At 46.1% G+C, this 22,610-nt stretch overlaps 1 protein-coding gene across 7 annotated transcripts in view; it reads right to left on the minus strand.

Moving 5' to 3' along the window:
* Positions 1-22,610, minus strand: part of LOC110511300 (neural cell adhesion molecule L1.1) — a 115,239-nt gene that overhangs the window by 78,015 nt on the left and 14,614 nt on the right. The gene's annotated exons all lie outside the window — the stretch shown is intronic.

Below are 22,610 nucleotides of genomic sequence, written 5' to 3' on the forward strand. Positions count from 1 at the left end.
GAACAATGCTGTTTCCAGCACGATGGAGCACCTTGCAATAAGGCAAAAGTGATAACTAAGCGGCTCGGGGACCAAAACATCGAGGCTAACCCTAACCCTAACCCTATCCATAGAGACTAACCCTAACCCTATCCATAGAGACTAACCCTAACCCTATCCATAGAGACTAACCCTAACCCTATCCATAGAGACTAACCCTAACCCTATCCAGAGAGACTAACCCTAACCCTAACCCTATCCATAGAGACTAACCCTAACCCCAACCCTATTCATAGAGACTAACACTAACCCTACACATAGAGACTAACCCTAACCCTAACCCTAACCCTATCCATAGAGACTAACCCTAACCCTAACCCTACCCATAGAGACTAATCCTAACCCTGTCCTACCCATAGAGACTAACCCTAACCCTACCCATAGAGACTAACCCTGACCATATCCAGAGAGACTAACCCTAACCCTATCCATAGAGACTAACCCTGACCATATCCAGAGAGACTAACCCTAACCCTATCCATAGAGACTAACCATAACCCTATTCATAGAGACTAACCCTAACCCTAACCCTATCCATAGAGACTAACCCTAACTGTATCCAGAGAGACCAACCCTAACCCTATCCATAGAGACTAACCCTAACCCTATCCATAGAGACTAACCCTAACCCTAACCCTATCCATAGAGACTAACCCTAACCCTAACCGTATCCAGAGAGACTAACCCTAACCCTATCCATAGAGACTAACCCGAACCCTATCCATAGAGACTAACCCTAACCCTATCCATAGAGACTAACCCTAACCCTATCCATAGACACTAACCCTAACCCTATCCATAGAGACTAACCCTAACCGTATCCAGAGAGACTAACCCTAACCCTACTCATAGAGACTAACCCTAACCCTACCCATAGATACTAACCCTAAACCTAACCCTACTCATAGAGACTAACCCTAACCCCATCCCTACTCATAGAGACTAACCTAAACCCTGGAGACTAACCCTAACCCTAACCCTATCCATAGAGACTAACCCTAACCCTATCTATAGAGACTAACCCTAACCCTAACCCTATCCATAGAGACTAAGCCAAACCCTAACCCTATTCATAGAGACTAACACTAACCCTACTCATAGAGACTAACCCTAACCCTATTCATAGAGACTAACACTAACCCTACTCATAGAGACTAACCCTAACCCTACCCATAGAGATAACACTAACCCTATTCATGGAGACCAACTCTAACCCTACTCATAGAGACTAACCCTAACCCTACTCATAGAGACTAAGACTAAGCCTATTCATAGAGGCCAACACTAACCCTACTCATAGAGACTAACCCTAACCCTACCCATAGAGACTAACCCTAACCCTACTCATAGAGACTAACCCTAACCCTACCCATAGATACTAACCCTAAACCTAACCCTACTCATAGAGACTAACCCTAACCCCATCCCTACTCATAGAGACTAACCTAAACCCTGGAGACTAACCCTAACCCTAACCCTATCCATAGAGACTAACCCTAACCCTATCTATAGAGACTAACCCTAACCCTAACCCTATCCATAGAGACTAAGCCAAACCCTAACCCTATTCATAGAGACTAACACTAACCCTACTCATAGAGACTAACCCTAACCCTATTCATAGAGACTAACACTAACCCTACTCATAGAGACTAACCCTAACCCTACCCATAGAGACTAAGACTAAGCCTATTCATAGAGGCCAACACTAACCCTACTCATAGAGACTAACCCTAACCCTACCCATAGAGACTAACCCTAACCCTATCCATAGAGACTAACCAGAGAGACTAACCATAACCCTATCCATAGAGACTAACCCTAACCCTAAACCTATCCATAGAGACTAACCCTAACCCTAACCGTATCCAGAGAGACTAACCCTAACCCTATCCATAGAGACTAACCCTAACCCTATCCATAGAGACTAACCCTAACCCTATCCATAGAGACTAACCCTAACCCTTACCCTATCCGTAGAGACTAACCCTTACCCTATCCGTAGAGACTAACCCTAACCCTAACCCTATACCATAGAGACTAACCCTAACCCTTACCCTATCCGTAGAAACTAACCCTTACCCTATCCAGAGACTAACCCTAACCCTAACCCTATCCATAGAGACTAAGCCAAACCCTAACCCTATTCATAGAGACTAACACTAACCCTACTCATAGAGACTAACCCTAACCCTATTCATAGAGACTAACACTAACCCTACTCATAGAGACTAACCCTAACCCTACCCATAGAGACTAACACTAACCCTATTCATGGAGACCAACTCTAACCCTACTCATAGAGACTAACCCTAACCCTACTCATAGAGACTAAGACTAAGCCTATTCATAGAGGCCAACACTAACCCTACTCATAGAGACTAACCCTAACCCTACCCATAGAGACTAACCCTAACCCTATCCATAGAGACTAACACTAACCCTACTCATAGAGACTAACCCTGACCATATCCAGAGAGACTAACCATAACCCTATCCATAGAGACTAACCCTAACCCTAACCCTATCCATAGAGACTAACCCTAACCCTAACCGTATCCAGAGAGACTAACCCTAACCCTATCCATAGAGACTAACCCTAACCCTATCCATAGAGACTAACCCTAACCCTATCCATAGAGACTAACCCTAACCCTATCCATAGAGACTAACCCTAACCCTATCCGTAGAGACTAACCCTTACCCTATCCGTAGAGACTAACCCTAACCCTAACCCTATACCATAGAGACTAACCCTAACCCTTACCCTATCCGTAGAAACTAACCCTTACCCTATCCAGAGACTAACCCTAACCCTATCCCTTTCCATAGAGACTAACCCTAACCCTATCCATAGAGACTAACTCTAACCCTATCCATAGAGACTAACCCTAACCCTACCCATAGAGATTAACCCTAACCCTACCCATAGAGATTAACCCTAACCCTATCCATAGAGACTAACCCTAACCCTATCCATAGAGACTAACTCTAACCCTATCCATAGAGACTAACCCTAACCCTATCCATAGACACTAACCCTAACCCTATCCATAGAGACTAACCCTAACCCTATCCATAGAGACTAACCACGTTATGGCATAGCAGTCAGACGTCCTTTGTCCTCGTCTTGTCGTGTCCCGTATATATATATATATATTTACACCTTTCTTCGCATATCTTTTATATATTTTATTTTCCATAAACTCAACTTCAAAACATTCTCCTGCAACCCGCCTCACCAATTTAAAATAAAGAAGTATTACTTACCTCAAATCTGAACTCCACAATAGAAGCTAGCCAGAAGTTAGCCAGAAGCTAACCAGAAGCTAGCCAGAAGCTAACCAGAAGCTAGCCAGAAGCTAACCAGAAGCTAGCCAGTTTACTAACGTTAGTATTCAGCTAACCACGGTTTGTGGTCATCAGCTATCCTTTAGCTCTAATATCTATCACCAGTTTTGAACAACGCGACTCAGATCAGAACATACCGGACCTATTTTTCTCTCCATATCCCCGGATTTCAACCGCAAATTCTGGACATTTACACCTGGATCTCACAGCTAGCTAGCTGCTATCCGTGTGACTATTGGCTTACGTCGATCCCGGAGCAAACATCAATTATTCCGGAGCTAGCCAGCTGAAGAGTTCCATCAGCCACTCCTGGGCTACAACCACCTATCCGGACCCGTTTTACTGCCAATGCGGAGCCCCACGACTGGACTACCGACGTTATCTGACCTAGGGAGTTATCCAACTGGCCCCTCGGTTGCGACGTTACCTGAACGCCCATCTGCAGCCCGCTAATCGTTAGCTGTCTTAACGACTGCTATCTGAATAGGTCTATCAGACAATTTTTCTTGGGTCACTATAACTATATCTATTTTGCCAATTGGATTGATCCCCTCTACCACACGGAACCCCACTGATCTACCAACGGAAACTCACGAGGTGGCTAAAAACAGACCTCCATCCTCTGCCAGCTTGCTACCCATGGCCCGGCTAGCTGTCTGAATCTCCGTGACCCCAACCAACCTCTCTACTCACTGGACCCTTTTGATCACTCGACTAAGCATGCCTCTCCTTAATGTCAATATGCCTTGTCCATTGCTGTTCTGGTTAGTGTTTATTGGCTTATTTCACTGTAGAACCTCAAGCCCTGCTCATTATACCTTATCCAACCTTTCAGTTCCACCACCCACACATGCCATGATATCACCTGGTTGCAATTATGTTTCTAGAGACAATATCTCTCTCATCATCACTCAATAGCTAGGTTTACCTCCACTGTATTCACATCCTACCATACCTTTGTCTGTACATTATACCTTGAAGCTATTTTATCGCCCCCAGAAACCTCCTTTTACTCTCTGTTCCAGACATTCTAGACGACCAATTCCCATACCCTTATCCTACTCCTCCTCTGTTCCTCAAGTGATGTAGAGGTGAATCCAGGCCCTGCAGAACTTAGCTCCACTCTTATTCCCCAGGCGCTCTCTTTTGATGACTTCTGTACCGGTAAAACCGTAATAGCCTTTGTTTCATGCATGTTAATAATATTAGAAGCCTGCTCCCTAAATGTGTTTTATTCACTGCTTTATCACACTCTGCCAACCCAGATGTTCTAGCCATGTCTGAATCCTGGCTTAGGAAGACCACCAAAAATTCTGAAAATTTGATCCCTAACTACAACATTTTCAGATAAGATAGAACGACTAAAGGGGGCAGTGTTGCAATCTACTGCAAAGAAAGCCTGCAGAGTTCTGTCCTACTATCCAGGTCTGTACCCAAACAATTTGAGCTTCTACTTTTAAAAATCCACCTCTCTAAAAACAAGTCTCTCACCGTTGCCGCCTGCTATAGACCACACTCTGCCCCCCCCAGCTGTGGATACGTGAAGTGATTGCCCCCCATCTATCTTCAGAGCTCGCGCTGCTAGGCGACCTAAACTGGAACATGCTTAACACCCCAGCCATCCTACAATCTAAGCTTGATGCCCTCAATCTCACACAAATGATCAATGAACCTACCAGGTACCACCCCAAAGCCGTAAACACGGGCACCCTCATAGATATCATCCTAACCAACTTGCCCTCTAAATACACCTCTGCTGTTTTCAACCAAGATCTCAGCGATCACGGATCACTGCCTGTATCCGTAATGGGGGTCAGCGGTCAAACGACCTCCACTCATCACTGTAAAACGCTCCCTGAAACACTTCAGCGAGCAGGCCTTTCTAATCGACCTGGCCGGGTGTATACTGGAAGGATATTGATCTCATCCCGTCAGTAGAGGATGCCTGGTTATTTTTTTTTTAAATGCCTTCCTCACCATCTTAAATAAACATGCCCCATTCAAGAAATTTAGAACCAGGAACAGAAAAAGCCCTTGGTTCTCTCCAGACCTGACTGCACTTAACCAACACAAAAACATCCTATGGCGTTCTGCATTAGCATCGAACCGTGATATGCAACTTTTTAGGGAAGCTAGAAACCAATGTACACAGGCAGTTAGAAAATCCAAGGCTAGCTTTTTCAAGCAGAAATTTTCTTCATGCAACACAAACTCAAAAAAGTTCTGTGATACTCTAAAGTCCATGGAGAAAAAGAACACCTCCTCCCAGCTGCCCACTGCACTGAAGATAGGAAACACTGTCACCACTGATAAATCCACTATAATTGAGAATTTCAATAAGCATTTTTCTACGGCTGGCCATGCTTTCCACCTGGCTAACCCTACTCCGGTCAACAGCACTGCACCCCGCCACAGCAACTCGCCCAAGCCTTCCCCATTTCTCCTTCTCCCAAATCCAGTCAGCTGATTTCCTGAAAGAGCTGCAAAATCTGGACACCGACAAATCAGCTGGGCAAGACAATCTGGACACTCTCTTTCTAAAATTATCTGCCGAAATTGTTGCCACCCCTATTACTAGCCTGTTCAACCTCTCTTTCGTGTCATCTGAGATTCCCAAAGAATGGAAAGCAGCTGCGGTCAACCCCCTCTTCAAAGGGGGGACACTCTAGACCCAAACTGCTACAGACCAATATCTATCCTACCCTGCCTTTCTAAGGTCTTCAAAAGCCAAGTCAACAAACAGATTACCAACCATTTCGAATCCCACCATACCTTTGCCGCTATGTAATCTTATTTCAGAGCTGGTCATGGGTGCACGTCAGCCACGCTTAAGGTCCTAAATGATATCTTAACCGGCATCGATAAGAAACAATACTGTGCAGCCGTATTCATTGACCTGGCCAAGGCTAGCAACTCTGTCAATCACCACATCCTCATCGGCAGACTCGACAGCCTTGGTTTCTCAAATGATTGCCTCGCCTGGTTCACCAACGACTTATTTTATAGAGTTCAGTGTGTCAAATCGGAGGGTCTGTTGTCCGGGCCTCTGGCAGTCTCTATGGGGGTGCCACAGGGTTCAATTCTTGACCGACTCTCTTCTCTGTATACATTAATGATGTCGCTTTTGCTGCTGGTGAGTCTCTGATCCACCTCTACGCAGACGACACCATTCTGTATACTTCTGGCCCTTCTTTGGACACTGTGTTAACAACCCTCCAGGCGAGCTTCAATGCCATACAGAGAGACTAACCCTAACCCTATCCAGAGAGACTAACCCTAACCCTATCCAGAGAGACTAACCCTAACCCTATCCAGAGAGACTAACCCTAACCCTAACCCTATCCATAGAGACTAACCCTAACCCTATCCATGGAGACTAACCCTAACCCTATCCATAGAGACTAACCCTAACCCTATCCATAGAGACTAACCCTAACCCTATCCATAGAGACTAACCCTAACCCTATCCATAGAGACTAACCCTAACCCTATCCATAGAGATTAACCCTAACCCTATCCAGAGAGACTAACCCTAACCCTAACCCTATCCATAGAGACTAACCCTAACCCTATCCATAGAGACTAACCCTAACCCTATCCATAGAGACTAACCCTAACCCTATCCATAGAGACTAACCATAACCCTATCCATAGAGACTAACCCTAACCCTATCCATAGAGACTAACCCTAACCCTATCCATAGAGATTAACCCTAACCCTAACCCTATCCATAGAGACTACCCCTAACCCTATCCAGAGAGACTAACCCTAACCCTAACCCTATCGAGAGAGACTAACCCTAACCCTAACCAGAGAGACTAACCCTAACCCTATCCATAGAGACTAACCCTAACCCTAACCCTATCCAGAGAGACTAACCCTAACCCTAACCCTATCCATAGAGACTAACCCTAACCCTATCCATAGAGACTAACCCTAACCCTAACCCTATCCAGAGAGACTAACCCTAACCCTAACCCTATCCATAGACACTAACCCTAACCCTATCCAGAGAGACTAACCCTAACCCTAACCCTATCCAGAGAGACTAACCCTAACCCTAACCCTATCCATAGAGACTAACCCTAACCCTATCCATAGAGACTAACCCTAACCCTAACCCTAGAGATTAACCCTAACCCTATCCATAGAGACTAACCCAAACCCTAACCCTATCCATAGAGATTAACCCTAACCCTATCCATAGAGACTAACCCTAACCCTATCCATAGAGACTAACCCAAACCCTAACCCTATCCATAGAGATTAACCCTAACCCTATCCATAGAGACTAACCCTAACCCTAACCATATCCATAGAGATTAACCCTAACCCTATCCATAGAGACTAACCCTAACCCTAACCCTAGAGACTAACCCTAACCCTATCCATAGAGATTAACCCTAACCCTATCCATAGAGACTAACCCTAACCCTATCCATAGAGACTAACCCTAACCCTACCCATAGAGACTAACCCTAACCCTATCCATAGAGACTAACACTAACCCTATCCAGAGAGGCCCACAGCTAGTGCATTCATCTTTTAAGATAGCCAGGAGAGACAACCACATATCACAGTCACATCCCAACCGCGCATCCCATCCATAATACTGTACTTAATATCTGTATGACTCTTCACAGTCCCTGTCATGCTGTACATGCTGTAATGTGTTCTTTTACCTGTTTTTTAAATCTGATTTTATTGCTGAGTTACCTGGGGGTGACAGAGTTCCATTTAGTCATGGCTCTATTTAATACTGTGTGTTTTCCAGCCTCTGGACCTGGGGACTGTGAAGAGACCTCGGGTTGAATGTGTTGTGTTGTACAGATGTCTGAACTGTGTGCCAACTGCTTGAACAAACAGTTTGGTAACTTGAGCTCATGAACACCACGCACAAAGACCAACAATGATACAGTCAATCTCTCCTGAACTTTAGCCGGGACAGATTGACATGCATATTACTAACATTCCTTCAGCTGGTGCTGAATATCTCAAACTAAAAGCATTGTTTTTGGGACAAATCACTCGACTCAACCCTAAACCTCATCTAGATCTATTATTGAGTAATGTAGCAATTGAGCAAGTTCAGGAGACTGAACTGCTGGGTGTCACCCTAGATAGCAAACTGGTCAAAACGTATAGACTCAATGGTTGCTAAAATGGGAAGAGGTCTGTCCGTGATAAGGTGTAGATCTGCTTTCTTGACATATTAGTCGACCAGACAGGCCCAGACAGGACCAGACAAGACCAGACAGGACAAGACAGGCCCAGACAGGACCAGACAGGACCAGACAGGACAAGACAGGTCCAGACAAGACCAGTCAGGCCCAGACAGGACAAGACAGGACCAGACAGGCCCAGACAGGCCCAGACAGGACAAGACAGGCCCAGACAGGACCAGAAAGGACAAGACAGGCCCAGACAGGACCAGACAAGACCAGACAGGCCCAGACAGGACAATACAGGCCCAGACAGGACAAGACAGGACCAGACAGGACCAGACAAGACCAGACAGGCCCAGACAGGACCAGACAGGACAAGACAGGCCCAGACAGGACCAGACAGGACCAGACAGGACCAGACAGGTCCAGACAGGACAAGACAGGACCAGACAGGACCAGACAGGACAAGACAGGACCAGACAGGACAAGAAGGACACAGGAAAATAGTAGTTGGTCCAGAACAGAGCAGAACATATTGCACTTAGATGTATGCTAGTAACCCATTCTATAACTGACTACAGCTCTATGTTAAACCTATTGGTAGTAACCCATTCTATAACTGAATACAGCTCTATGTTAAACCTATTGGTAGTAACCCATTCTATAACTGCTTGCAGCTCTATGTTAAATCTATTGGTAGTAACCCATTCTATAACTGCTTGCAGCTCTATGTTACGGGTGTCAGTTATTTATTTTATTGTCGTAGCCGACGTGTCTACTGTTGAGTCGTCAGCGTACAAAGACACACAGGCTTTATTCAAGGTCAGTGGAAGGTCATTAGTAAACACAGAAAATAATAATGGTTCAAGGGGGTGTGTCCAGTGCTTCCTGCTATTTAAATATGTATGACCTCCAGCTGCACTACTGAGTAAAAAAAGGAGGGAGGCCTGAAGTCTTTCTCGAACACACAAACACGTGCACATAAGTACGAGGCACGCATAAACATGAATATCCATCATTTAATGGAGAACCATGGGTCTTTGTCTACTCTGTCAAGGCTAATCCCAAGAGTAGCCTGAAAACATCATCCTGGCACATTTATCTCAATACATTGCAGTCAATGGGAAAAGTGAGTTCCTCACTTTCAGTACTTGGGTATCTGATAGATGACAAGTTGTCTTTTGAAACATATATTGACAATTTAACAAATAAACTGAGATCTATGATTGTTTTTTTTTTAATAGAAATGAATCCTGCCTCAGTTCTGAAAATAGAAGGAAGACTTCTCATTATTCATCAATACGTTTTAACACCTCTGATGGTTTTAAGACTCATCACTGTTTTCTTTACAAACATGAGGGATGGACCTCTCTGGCTGTAAGAAGAGAGCTCTACTCTCTTTGAGTTATTGACAAACATGAGGGATGGACCTCTCTGGCTGTAAGAAGAGAGCTGTACTCTCTTTTAGTTATTGACAAAGCAATCTGCAGAAACGTCCTCTGTACATTACTTCAACGATAAAATGTAGATGAACAAATTACCCCGTTCTCAGGGATGGATAACTCTGTACATCCCTTTGGTCTCCACAGAATTGGGGAAATCTGCATTTAGTCTGTTTGCCCCTTATGTGTGAAACAATACACACAATACCATGCAATTATATATTCTTGTGCATTTCAGGTATTTTAAATGTTGATTGGAGACTGTTACAGAATGCGATTGCTTTTTTAAAATTGTGTTTTATTATAGTGGGCTTTATTTGTAATGTATATGAAGGGCTGTTTGGTTTTGTTATAGTGGGTTTTATTATAGTAGGTTTTATTATAGTGGGTTTTATTATAGTGGGTTTTATTATAGTGGGTTTTATTATATTGGGTTTTATTTGTAATGTATATGAAGGGTTGTTCTGTTTTATTATAGTGGGTTTTATTATAGTAGGTTTTATTATAGTGGGTTTTATTATAGTGGGTTTTATTATAGTGGGTTTTATTTGTAATGTATATGAAGGGTTGTTCTGTTTTATTATAGTGGGTTTTATTATAGTGGGTTTTATTATAGTGGGTTTTATTATAGTAGGTTTTATTTGTAATGTATACGTAGGGTTGTTCTGTTTTATTATAGCAGGTTTTATTATAGTGGGTTTTATTATAGTGGGTTTTATTATAGTGGGTTTTCTTATAGTGTTTTTTTTTACAGTGGGTTTTATTATAGTGGGTTTTATTATAGTAGGTTTTATTATAGTGGGTTTTACTAGAGTGGGTTTTATTATAGTAGGTTTTCTTATAGTGGGTTTTACTAGAGTGGGTTTTATTTGTAATGTATATGAAGGGTTGTTCTGTTTTTACTACAGTGGGTTTTATTACAGTGGATTTTATTATAGTGGGTTTTATTATAGTGGGTTTTGTTATAGTAGGTTTTATTATAGTGGGTTTTATTATAGTGGGTTTTATTACAGTGGGTTTTATTTGTAATGTATATGAAGGGTTGTTCTGTTTTTACTAGAGTGGGTTTTATTACAGTGGGTTTTATTTGTAATGTTAATGAAGGGTTGTTCTGTTTTATTATAGTGGGTTTTATTACTGTATAGTAGGTTTTATTATAGTGGGTTTTATTACAGTGGGTTTTATTATAGTGTTTTTTTTACAGTGGGTTTTATTATAGTGGGTTTTATTATAGTGGGTTTTATTTGTAATGTATACGTAGGGTTGTTCTGTTTTATTATAGTGGGTTTTATTATAGTGGGTTTTATTATAGTGGGTTCTATTATAGTGGGTTTTATTTGTAATGGATACGTAGGGTTGTTCTGTTTTATTATAGTGGGTTTTATTATAGTGGGTTTTGTTATAGTGGGTTTTATTACAGTGTGTTTTATTATAGTGGGTTTTATTATAGTGGGTTTTATTATGGTGGGTTTTATTATAGTGGGTTTTATTACAGTGGGTTGTATTATAGTGGGTTTTATTATAGTGGGTTTTATTATAGTGGGTTTTATTATAGTGGGTTTTGCTAGAGTGGGTTTTATAATAGTGGGTTTTGTTATAGTGGGTTTTGTTATAGTGGGTTATATTTGTAATGTATATGAAGGGCTGTTTGGTTTTATTATAGTGGGTTTTATTATAGTGGGTTTTATTACAGTGGGTTTTATTATAGTGTTTTTTTTACAGTGGGTTTTATTATAGTGGGTTTTGTTATAGTGGGTTTTGTTATAGTGGGTTTTATTATAGTGGGTTTTATTATAGTGGTTTTTTTACAGTGGGTTTTATTATAGTGTTTTTTTTTACAGTGGGTTTTATTATAGTGGGTTTTATTATAGTGGGTTTTATTATAGTGGGTTTTATTATAGTGGGTTTTATTTGTAATGTATATGTAGGGCTGTTGTGTTTTATTATAGTGGGTTTTATTTGTAATGTACATTTATTTTGGGGGCTGGTAGAGACAGAGAGGGAGAGAGAATGAGTGGGGATAAAGAGGAGGTAGAGAGTGAGAGAGAGAACAAGGGGGAGAGAGGAGGTAGAGAGAGGGGGAGAGAGAGAGAGGGGGGATAGAGAGAGGGGAGAGAGAGAGAGGATGAGGGTGGAGAGAGAGAGAGAGAATGAGGGTGGAAAGGACGCAGAGAGGGGGAGAGAGGAGGTAGAGAGAGAGAGAGGGGGGGGGAGAGAGAGAGAATAAGTGGGGATAAAGAGGAGGTAGAGAGTGAGAGAGAGAACAAGGGGGAGAGAGGAGGTAGAGAGAGGGGGGAGAGAGAGAAAAAGGGGGGGTAGAGATAGAGAATGAGTGGGGATAAAGAGGAGGTAGAGAGTGAGAGAGAGAACAAGGGGGAGAGAGGAGGTAGAGAGAGGGGAGAGAGAGAGGAGGGGTGGAGAGAGAGAGAGAATGAGTGGGGATAAAGAGGAGGTAGAGTGAGAGAGAGAACAAGGGGGAGAGAGGAGGTAGATAGAGAGAGGGGAGAGAGAGAGAATGAGGGGGGAGAGAGAGAGGATGAGGGTGGAGAGAGAGGAGGAAGAGAGAGGAGGTAGAAAGAGAGAGAATGAGGGTGGAGAGATAGGAGGAAGAGAGAGGAGGTAGAGAGAGAGAGGATGAGGGTGGAGAGAGAGGATGAAGAGAGAGGAGGTAGAGAGAGAGAGAATGAGGGTGGAGAGAGAGAGAGGGGGAGGGGTAGAGAGAGAGAGAATGAGGGTGGAGAGAGAGGAGGAAGAGAGAGGATGGATGGAGAATAAAGAAAGTAGGTAGAGAGTGAGAGAGACGGAGAGTAAAATACCTGTCCACTGTCACTGACCCACAATTAAGAAAATCTATTGAGAAAGGCTGCCAAAGGCAGACATGGCTCTCAAGAGAAGACAGGCTATGTGCTCACTGCCCACAAAATGAGGTGGAAACTGAGCTGCACTTCCTAACCTCCTGCCAAATGTATGACCATATTAGAGACACATATTTCCCTCAGATTACACAGACCCACAAATAATTTTAAAACAAATCCAATTTTGATAAACTCCCATATCTACTGGGTGAAATACCACAGTGTACCATCACAGCAGCAAGATGTGTTACCTGTTACCACAAGAAAAGGGCAACAAGTGAAGAACAAACACCATTGTAAATCTAATCCTTAATTATATTTATTTTCCCTTTTGCTCTTTAACTATTTGCACAACATTACAAAACTGTATATAGACATAATGACATTTGAAATCTTTATTATTTTCAAACTTCTGTAAGTGTAATGTTTACTGTTCATTTTTTATTGTTTATTTCACTTTTGTATATTATCTACCTCACTTGTTTTGGCAATGTAAACATATGTTTCCCATGCCAATAAAGCCCCTTGAATTGAATTGAGACAGGCATGAAATAAATGAGAAAACATCAACCCTGTGACACTCATCTTTTCCCATTGACTGCAATGTATTGAGAAAAATGTCAGCTTCTGTGACATTTTAACGTTTTGGAAAAATGTGTCAGGATGATGTCTTCCTATGATATTATGTTGCAGCGGTCAAAAAGAGTATGGCATGATATACTATTTTGGGGCCAGACAGCATCAAAGACATGAGAGGGACAGATAGAGTGTGACAGAGCGAGAAATTAACTGATTGATAGATAAGAGAAGGACATGTGGATAAAGGGATTAGGGAGGAGGGATGGAGGGGAAGAGAGTGCTAACCCTCCCCCAAAGAGATAAGAGAAGAAAGAGAGAGTCCACCATCTCCCAGCCTGCCTCTCCCAGTCTCTTCTAGTCCACCATCTCCCAGCCTGCCTCTCCCAGTCTCTTCCAGTCCATCATCTCCCAGACTAGCCCTAACCCTAACCCTCCCCCAAAGAGATAAGAGAAGAAAGAGAGAGAGTCCACCATCTCCCAGCCTGCATCTCCCAGTCTCTTCTAGTCCACCATCTCCCAGCCTGCCTCCCCCAGTCTCTTCTAGACCACCATCTCCCAGCCTGCCTCCCCCAATCTCTTCTAGACCACCATCTCCCAGTCTGCCTCCCCCAAAGAGATAAGAGAAGAAAGAGAGAGAGTCCACCATCTCCCAGCCTGCCTCTCCCAAAGAGATAAGAGAAGAAAGAGAGAGAGTCCACCATCTCCCAGCCTGCCTCTCCCAGTCTCTTCTAGACCACCATCTCCCAGCTGCCTCTCCCAGTCTCTTCTAGTCCACCATCTCCCAGCCTGCCTCTCCCAAGGAGATAAGAGAAGAAAGAGAGAGAGTCCACCATCTCCCAGCCTGCCTCTCCCAGTCTATTCTAGACCACCATCTCCCAGCCTGCCTCCCCCAAAGAGATAAGAGAAGAAAGAGAGAGAGTCCATCATCTCCCAGCCTGTATCTCCCAGTCTCTTTTAGTCCATCATCTCCCAGCCTGCCTCTCCCAGTCCACAATCTCCCAGCCTGCCTCTCCCAGTCCACCATCTCCCAGCCTGCCTCTCCCAAAGAGATAAGATAAGAAAGAGAGAGAGTCCACCATCTCCCAGCCTGCCTCTCCCAGTCTCTTCCAGTCCACCATCTCCCAGCCTGCCTCTCCCAGTCTCTTCCAGCCCATCATCTCCCAGCCTGCCTCTCCCAGTCTCTTCCAGCCCATCATCTCCCAGCCTGCCTCTCCAAGTCTCTTCCAGTCCACCATCTCCCAGCCTGCCTCTCCCAGTCTTTTCCAGCCCATCATCTCCCAGCCTGCCTCTCCCAGTCCATCATCTCCCAACCTGCCTCTCCCAGTCTCTTCCAGTCCACCATCTCCCAGCCTGCCTCTCCCAATCTCTTCCAGCACCATCTCCCAGCCTTCCTCTCCCAGTCTCTTCCAGCCCATCATCTCCCAGCCTGCCTCTCCCAGTCCATCATCTCCCAGCCTGCCTCTCCCAGTCCATCATCTCCCAGCGTTCCTCTTCCAGTCTCTTCCAGCCCATCGTCTCCCAGCCTGCCTCTCCCAGTCCATCATCTCCCAGCCTGCCTCTCCCAGTCTCTTCCAGCCCATCATCTCCCAGACTGCCTCTCCCAGTCTCTTTCAGCCTGCCTCTCCCAGTCTCTTCCAGCCTGACTCTCCCAGTCTCTTCCAGCCCATCATCTCCCAGCCTGCCTCTCCCAGTCTCTTCCAGTCCATCATCTCCCAGCCTGCCTCTCCCAGTCTCTTCCAGCCCATCATTTCCCAGCCTGCCTCTCCCAGTCTCTTCCAGCCTGCCTCTCCCAGTCTCTTCCAGCCTGCCTCTACCAGACTCTCCCAGTCCATCATCTCCCAGCCTGCCTCTCCCAGTCTCTTCCAGTCCACCATCTCCCAGCCTGCCTCTCCCAGTCTCTTCCAGCCCATCATCTCCCAGCCTGCCTCTCCCAGTCCATCATCTCCCAGCCTGCCTCTCCCAGTCCATCATCTCCCAGCCTGCCTCTCCCAGTCCATCATCTCCCAAAATGCCTCTCCCAGTCTCTTCCAGTCCACCATCTCCCAGCCTGCCTCTCCCAGTCCATCATCTCCCAACCTGCCTCTCACAGTCTCTTCCAGTCCACCATCTCCCAGTCTGCCTCTCCCAATCTCTTCCAGTCCACCATCTCCCAGCCTTCCTCTCCCAGTCTCTTCCAGTCCATCATCTCCCAGCCTGCCTCTCCCAGTCTCTTCTAGCCCATCATTTCCCAGCCTGCCTCTCCCAGTCTCTCCCAGCCTGCCTCTCCCAGTCTCTTCCAGCCTGCCTCTCCCAGTCTCTCCCAGTCCATCATCTCCCAGCCTGCCTTTCCCAGTCTCTTCCAGTCCACCATCTCTCAGCCTGCCTCTCCCAGTCTCTTCCAGTCCACCATCTCCCAGCCTGCCTCTCCCAATCTCTTCCAGTCCACCATCTCCCAGCCTTCCTCTCCCAGTCTCTTCCAGCCCATCATCTCCCAGCCTGCCTCTCCCAGTCCATCATCTCCCAGCCTGCCTCTCCCAGTCCATCATCTCCCAGCCTGCCTCTCCCAGTCCATCATCTCCCAAAATGCCTCTCCCAGTCTCTTCCAGTCCACCATCTCCCAGCCTGCCTCTCCCAATCTCTTCCAGTCCACCATCTCCCAGCCTTCCTCTCCAAGTCTCTTCCAGTCCATCATCTCCCAGCCTGCCTCTCCCAGTCTCTACCAGCCCATCATTTCCCAGCCTGCCTCTCCCAGTCTCTTCCAGCCTGCCTCTCCCAGTCTCTCCCAGTCCATCATCTCCCAGCCTGCCTCTCCCAGTCTCTTCCAGTCCACCATCTCCCAGCCTGCCTCTCCCAGTCTCTTCCAGCACATCATCTCCCAGCCTGCCTCTCCAAGTCTCTTCCAGTCCACCATCTCCCAGCCTGCCTCTCCCAGTCTCTTCCAGCCCATCATCTCCCAGCCTGCCTCTCCCAGTCCACCATCTCCCAGCCTGCCTCTCCCATTCTCTTCCAGTCCACCATCTCCCAGCCTGCCTCTCCCAATCTCTTCCAGTCCACCATCTCCCAGCCTTCCTCTCCCAGTCTCTTCCAGTCCATCATCTCCCAGCCTGCCTCTCCCAATCCATCATCTCCGAGCCTGCCTCTCCCAATCTCTTCCAGTCCACCATCTCCCAGCCTTCCTCTCCCAGTCTCTTCCAGCCCATCATCTCCCAGCCTGCCTCTCCCAATCCATCATCTCCCAGCCTGCCTCTCCCAGTCCATCATCTCCCAGCCTTCCTCTTCCAGTCTCTTCCAGCCCATCGTCTCCCAGCCTGCCTCTCCCAGTCCATCATCTCCCAGCCTTCCTCTCCCAGTCTCTTCCAGCCCATCATCTCCCAGCCTGCCTCTCCCAGTCTCTTCCAGTCCATCATCTCCCAGCCTGCCTCTCCCAGTCTCTTCCAGTCCATCATCTCCCAGCCTGCCTCTCCCAGTCTCTTCCAGTCCACCATCTCCCAGCCTGCCTCTCCCAGTCTCTTCTAGTCCATCATCTCCCAGCCTGCCTCTCCCAGTCTCTTCCAGCCCATCATCTCCCAGCCTGCCTCTCCCAGTCTCTTCCAGTCCACCATCTCCCAGCCTGCCTCTCCCAGTCTGTCCCAGTCTCTTCCAGTCCACCATCTCCCAGCCTCCCTCTCCCAGTCTCTTCCAGCCTCCCTCTCCCAGTCTCTTCCAGCCTCCCTCTCCCAGTCTCTTCCAGCCTGCCTCTCCCAGTCTCTTCCAGTCCATGATCTCCCAGCCTGCCTCTCCCAGTCTCTTCCAGCCTGCCTCTCCCAGTCTCTTCCAGTCCACCATCTCCCAGCCTTCCTCTCCCAGTCTCTTCCAGTCTCGCCCAGTCTCTTCCAGCCCATCATCTCCCAGCCTGCCTCTCCCAGTCTCTTCCAGTGTCTCCCAGTCTCCTCCAGCCCATCATCTCCCAGCCTGCCTCTCCCAGTCTCTTCCAGTCCACCATCTGACCTAAATTCACCTAAATTCATTATTTACACTTTATATTTACTACTCTCTCTTTCTCGCTTCTCTTTCTTCTCTCTCTCCTCCCTCTCTCTTCCTCCTCCTCTTGCCAAGCCACAACTCTCTGATACACCACTCCCAGGTGGCCTATCAGATTCCTCCTGCTCTCCTTTCTCTCTCTCTCTTCCCATCACACTATCATGACAGAGAAATATCTTTATATCAAGAGATTTGATCCATATCACATTATCCACTGAGTCTGTGAAAATATAAATCTGAGGTGAGCCTCCCTCCCTCATTACCCCATCACCATGGCAACACCCTGACTCCAGCCTCCATCACCATGGCAACACCCTGACTCCAGCCAGCCGCATGTTGTAATATTTATTTCCTCCCATCCCCCACTCCCCCTCTCCCTCCACACCTCTCTCTCTCTGGCTGGAGCCACTCCCTGCATCTCCTCTCTTTCTCAGTCTCCACAACTCTCTCTTTTGTCTACATCTCTATCTGTCACACAATGTCCTCTTTTTGTCTATCTCCCTTCCCTCTCTCTCCCCTCTTTATCTCTCTCTCACTCCCCCCCTATCTCTTTCTCTCTATCCATCTCTCTCTTCCCTTTTCTCTCTCTCCAGTGGTGTCATCAGACCTGAGCTTGCAGAGCTTAAGCCCCAAACCTTTTGATGGTCCCCCAAATGTTTCCCGATTTTATTTAACTTGTGCCATACAGTAATAGATTTTACTAACAAAAATAAACAATTAAACATATTGTGATAGGTAGCAGTAAGAGTAAGCAGTAGCAGTCACTGTAAGAAGCCCTAAGCAACATCCACAGGTACACCTCCAATTGAGTCAAATTATGTCAATTAGCCTATCAAAAACTTCTAATGCCGTGACATCATTTTCTGGAATTTTCCAAGTTGTTTAAAGGCACAGTCAACTTAGTGTATGTAAACTTCTAACCCATTATAATTGTGATAAAGTGGATTATAAATTAAATGATCTGTCTGTAAACAATTGTTGGGAAAATGACTTGTGTCATCCACAAAGTAGATGTCCTAACCGACTTGCCAAAACTATAGTTTGTTAACAAGACATTTGTGGAGTGGTCTGTTATACAAATTGATGGAAAGTGGTGTTGGGGAAAAACATACGTCATTATAAAATCCATGTACACAAACAACAAGTGCGTGGTTAAAATTGGTTTTAAAAAACACATTTCTTTCCAAAGGGCAGTGAGGTGAGACAGGGATGCCGCTTAAGCCCCACCCTCTTCAACATATATGTCAACGAATTGGCGAGGGCAGTAGAACAGTCTGCAGCACCTGGTCTCACTTATTAGAAGTCAAATGTCTACTGTTTGCTGATGATCTGTAATCTTGGTAAGACAAAATGGTGTTCCAAAAAAGGTCCAGTTGCCAGGACCATAAATACAAATTCCATCTAGACACCGCTGCCGTAGAGAACACAAAAAACGATACATATCTCGGCCGAAATATCAGCGCCACAGGTAACTTCCACAAAGCTGTGAACAATCTGATAGACAAGGTAAGAAGGGCCTTCTATGCCATCAAAAGCAACATACAATTTTACATATCAATAAGGGAGAGAGAAAGTGAGAGAGAACGGGAAGAAAGCTGGAGAGAGAGGTTGAGAAAGGGGGAGAGAGAGAATTAGAGAGGGGTAGAGAGATGTGGAGAGAGAGAGAGAAGGAGAGAGATGGGGAGAGAGAGGTTGAGAAAGGGGGAGAGAGATGTGGAGAGAGAGAGAGAGATTGGGATAGAAAGTGGATGGCGGAAAATGTTTTACTTTTAACCTCGGGCTAAACAGAGATGCTAGTTCTAGGTCCCAAGAAACAAAGAGATCTGCTGTTGGATCTGACAATTAATCTTAATGGTTGTACAGTCGTCTCAAATAAAACTGTGAAGGGCCTCGACGTTACTATGGACCCTGATCTCTTTTTTGATGAACATATCGGGACTGTTTCAAGGACAGCTATTTTCCATCTACGCAACATTGCAAAAATCAGAAACTTTCTGTTTAAAAATGATGCAGAAAAATGTATCCATGCTTTTGTCACTTCTAGAATAGACTACTGCAATGCTCTACTTTCCGGCTACCCGGATAAAGCACTAAATAAACTTCAGTTAGTGCTAAATACGGCTGCTAGAATCCTGACTAGAACCAAAAAATTTGATCACATTACTCCAGTGCTAGCCTCCCTACACTGGCTTCCTGTAAAGGCAAGGGCTGATTTCAAGGTTTTACTGCTAACCTACAAAGCATTACATGGGCTTGCTCCTACCTATCTTTCTTATTTGGTCTTGCTGTACATACCTACACGTACGCTACGGTCACAAGACGCAGGCCTCCTTACTGTCCCTAGAATTTCTAAGCAAACAGCTGGAGGCAAGGCTTTCTCCTATAGAGCTCCATTTCTATGGAATGGTCTGCCTATCCATGTGAGAGACGCAGACTCGGTCTTGACCTTTAATTCTTTATTGAAGACTCATCTCTTCAGTAGGTCCTATGATTGAGTGTAGTCTGGCATGGAAAGGCACTGGAGCAACGAACCGCCCTTGCTGTCTCTGCCCGGCTGATTCCCCTCTCTCCACTGGGATTCTCTGCCTCTAACCCTATTACAGGGGCTGAGCCACTCGCTTACTGGTGCTCTTCCATGCCGTCCCTAGGAGGGGTGGTTCACTTGAGTGGGTTGAGACACTGACGTGATCTTCCTGTCCGGGTTGGCGCTCCCCTTGGATTCCTGCTATGGGGGAGATCTTCGTGGGCTATACTCAGCCTTCTCACAGGATGGTAAGTTGGTGGATGAAGATATCCCTCAAGTGGTGTGGGGGCTGTGCTTTGGCAAAGTGGGTGGGGTTATATCCTGATTGGTTGGCCCTGTCAGGGGGTATCGTCGGACGGGGCCATAGTATCTCCTGACCCCTCCTGTCTCAGCCTCCAGTATTTATGCTGCAGTAGTTTATGTGTCGGGGGCTAGGGTCAGTCTGTTATATCTGGAGTATTTCTCCTGTCTTATCCGGTGTCCTGTGTGAATTTAAGTATGCTCCCTCTAATTCTCTCTCTCTTTCTCTCTCTAATTCTCTCTCTTTCTCTCTTCTCTCGGAGGACCTGAGCCCTAGGACCATGCCTCAGAACTACCTGGCCTGAGGACTCCTTGCTGTCACCAGTCCACCTGGTGGTTCTGCAGCTCCTGTTTCAACGGATCTACCTACGGCTATGGAACCCTGACCTGTTCACCGGACGTGCTACCTTGTCCCGGACTTGCTGTTTTGGACTCTCTCTCTACCGCACCTGCTGTCTTGACGTCTGAATGCTCGTCTATGAAAAGCCAACTGACATTTACTCCTGATGTGCTGACCTGTTGCACCCTCTACAACCACTGTGATTATTATTATCTGACCCTGCTGGTCGTCCATGAACATTTGAACATCTTGGCCATGTTCTGTTATAATCTCCACCCGGCACAGCCAGAAGAGGACTGGCCATCCCTCATAGCCTGGTTCCTCTCTAGGTTTCTTCCTAGGTTCCTGCCTTTCTAGGGAGTTTTTCCTAGCCACCGTACTTCTACATCTGCATTGCTTGTTGTTTGGGGTTTTAGGCTGGGTTTCTGTACAGCACTTTGTGATATCGGCTGATGTAAAAACGGTTTTATAAATTTGATAGAAGAAGAGATGAGAAAGAGGGAAAGAAAGAGAGGAGAAAGGGGGAGAGAGAGAGAGAGAGAGATAGGGAGGAGAGAGGGGAAGAGAGAGAAAGAGGAGAGAGTGGGAACGAGAGAAAGAGAGGAGAGAGTGGGAGAGAGAGAGACTCCACTTGTTTTGGCAATGTTAACATATGTTTCCCATGCCAATAAAGCCCCTTGAATTGAATTGAATTGAGAGAGAAAGAGAGTAATATAGACAGAAAGAACCAAATGACACCCCCGTTTGATTTGACCATAATAAAGAATGCTATGATGTCACAAACAGTTATCAGCGGGGCCACTTCATGTCTCCAGAAAACAACATTGTAGTGATGTTGATGATGATGATGATGGCAGGTAGCCTAGTGGTTAAAGCGTTGGACTAGTAACCGAAAGGTTGCAAGATGGAATCCCAAGCGGACAAGGTAAAAATATGTTGTTCTGCCCCTGAACAAGGCAGTTAACCCACTGTTCCCCTGAACAAGGCAGTTAACCCACTGTTCCCCTGAACAAGGCAGTTAACCCACTGTTCCCCTGAACAAGGCAGTTAACCCCACTGTTCCCTTGAACAAGGCAGTTAACCCACTGTTCCCCTGAACAAGGCAGTTAACCCACTGTTCCCCTGAACAAGGCAGTTAACCCACTGTTCCCCTGAACAAGGCAGTTAACCCACTGTTCCCCTGAACAAGGCAGTTAACCCACTGTTCCCCTGAACAAGGCAGTTAACCCACTGTTCCCCTGAACAAGGCAGTTAACCCACTGTTCCCCTGAACAAGGCAGGTAACCCACTGTTCCCCTGAACAAGGCAGTTAACCCACTATTCCCCTGAACAAGGCAGTTAACTCACTGTTCCCCTGAACAAGGCAGTTAACTCACTGTTCCCCTGAACAAGGCAGTTAACCCACTGTTCCCCTGAACAAGGCAGGTAACCCACTGTTCCCCTGAACAAGGCAGTTAACCACTGGTCCCCTGAACAAGGCAGTTAACTCACTGTTCCCCTGAACAAGGCAGTTAACCCACTGTTCCCCTGAACAAGGCAGTTAACCCACTGTTCCCCTGAACAAGGCAGTTAACCCACTATTCCCCTGAACAAGGCAGTTAACCCACTATTCCCCTGAACAAGGCAGTTAACTCACTGTTCCCCTGAACAAGGCAGTTAACTCACTGTTCCCCTGAACAAGGCAGTTAACCCACTGTTCCCCTGAACAAGGCAGGTAACCCACTGTTCCCCTGAACAAGGCAGTTAACCACTGGTCCCCTGAACAAGGCAGTTAACTCACTGTTCCCCTGAACAAGGCAGTTAACCCACTGTTCCCCTGAACAAGGCAGTTAACCCACTGTTCCCCTGAACAAGGCAGTTAACCCACTATTCCCCTGAACAAGGCAGTTAACCCACTGTTCCCCTGAACAAGGCAGTTAACCCACTGTTCCCCTGAACAAGGCAGTTTAACCCACTGTTCCCCTGAACAAGGCAGTTAACTCACTGTTCCCCTGAACAAGGGAGTTTAACCCACT

The sequence above is a fragment of the Oncorhynchus mykiss genome, chromosome 9, assembly GCF_057628025.1.
Source record: "Oncorhynchus mykiss isolate SJ-2025 chromosome 9, ASM5762802v1, whole genome shotgun sequence".
Lineage (NCBI taxonomy): Eukaryota > Metazoa > Chordata > Actinopteri > Salmoniformes > Salmonidae > Oncorhynchus > Oncorhynchus mykiss.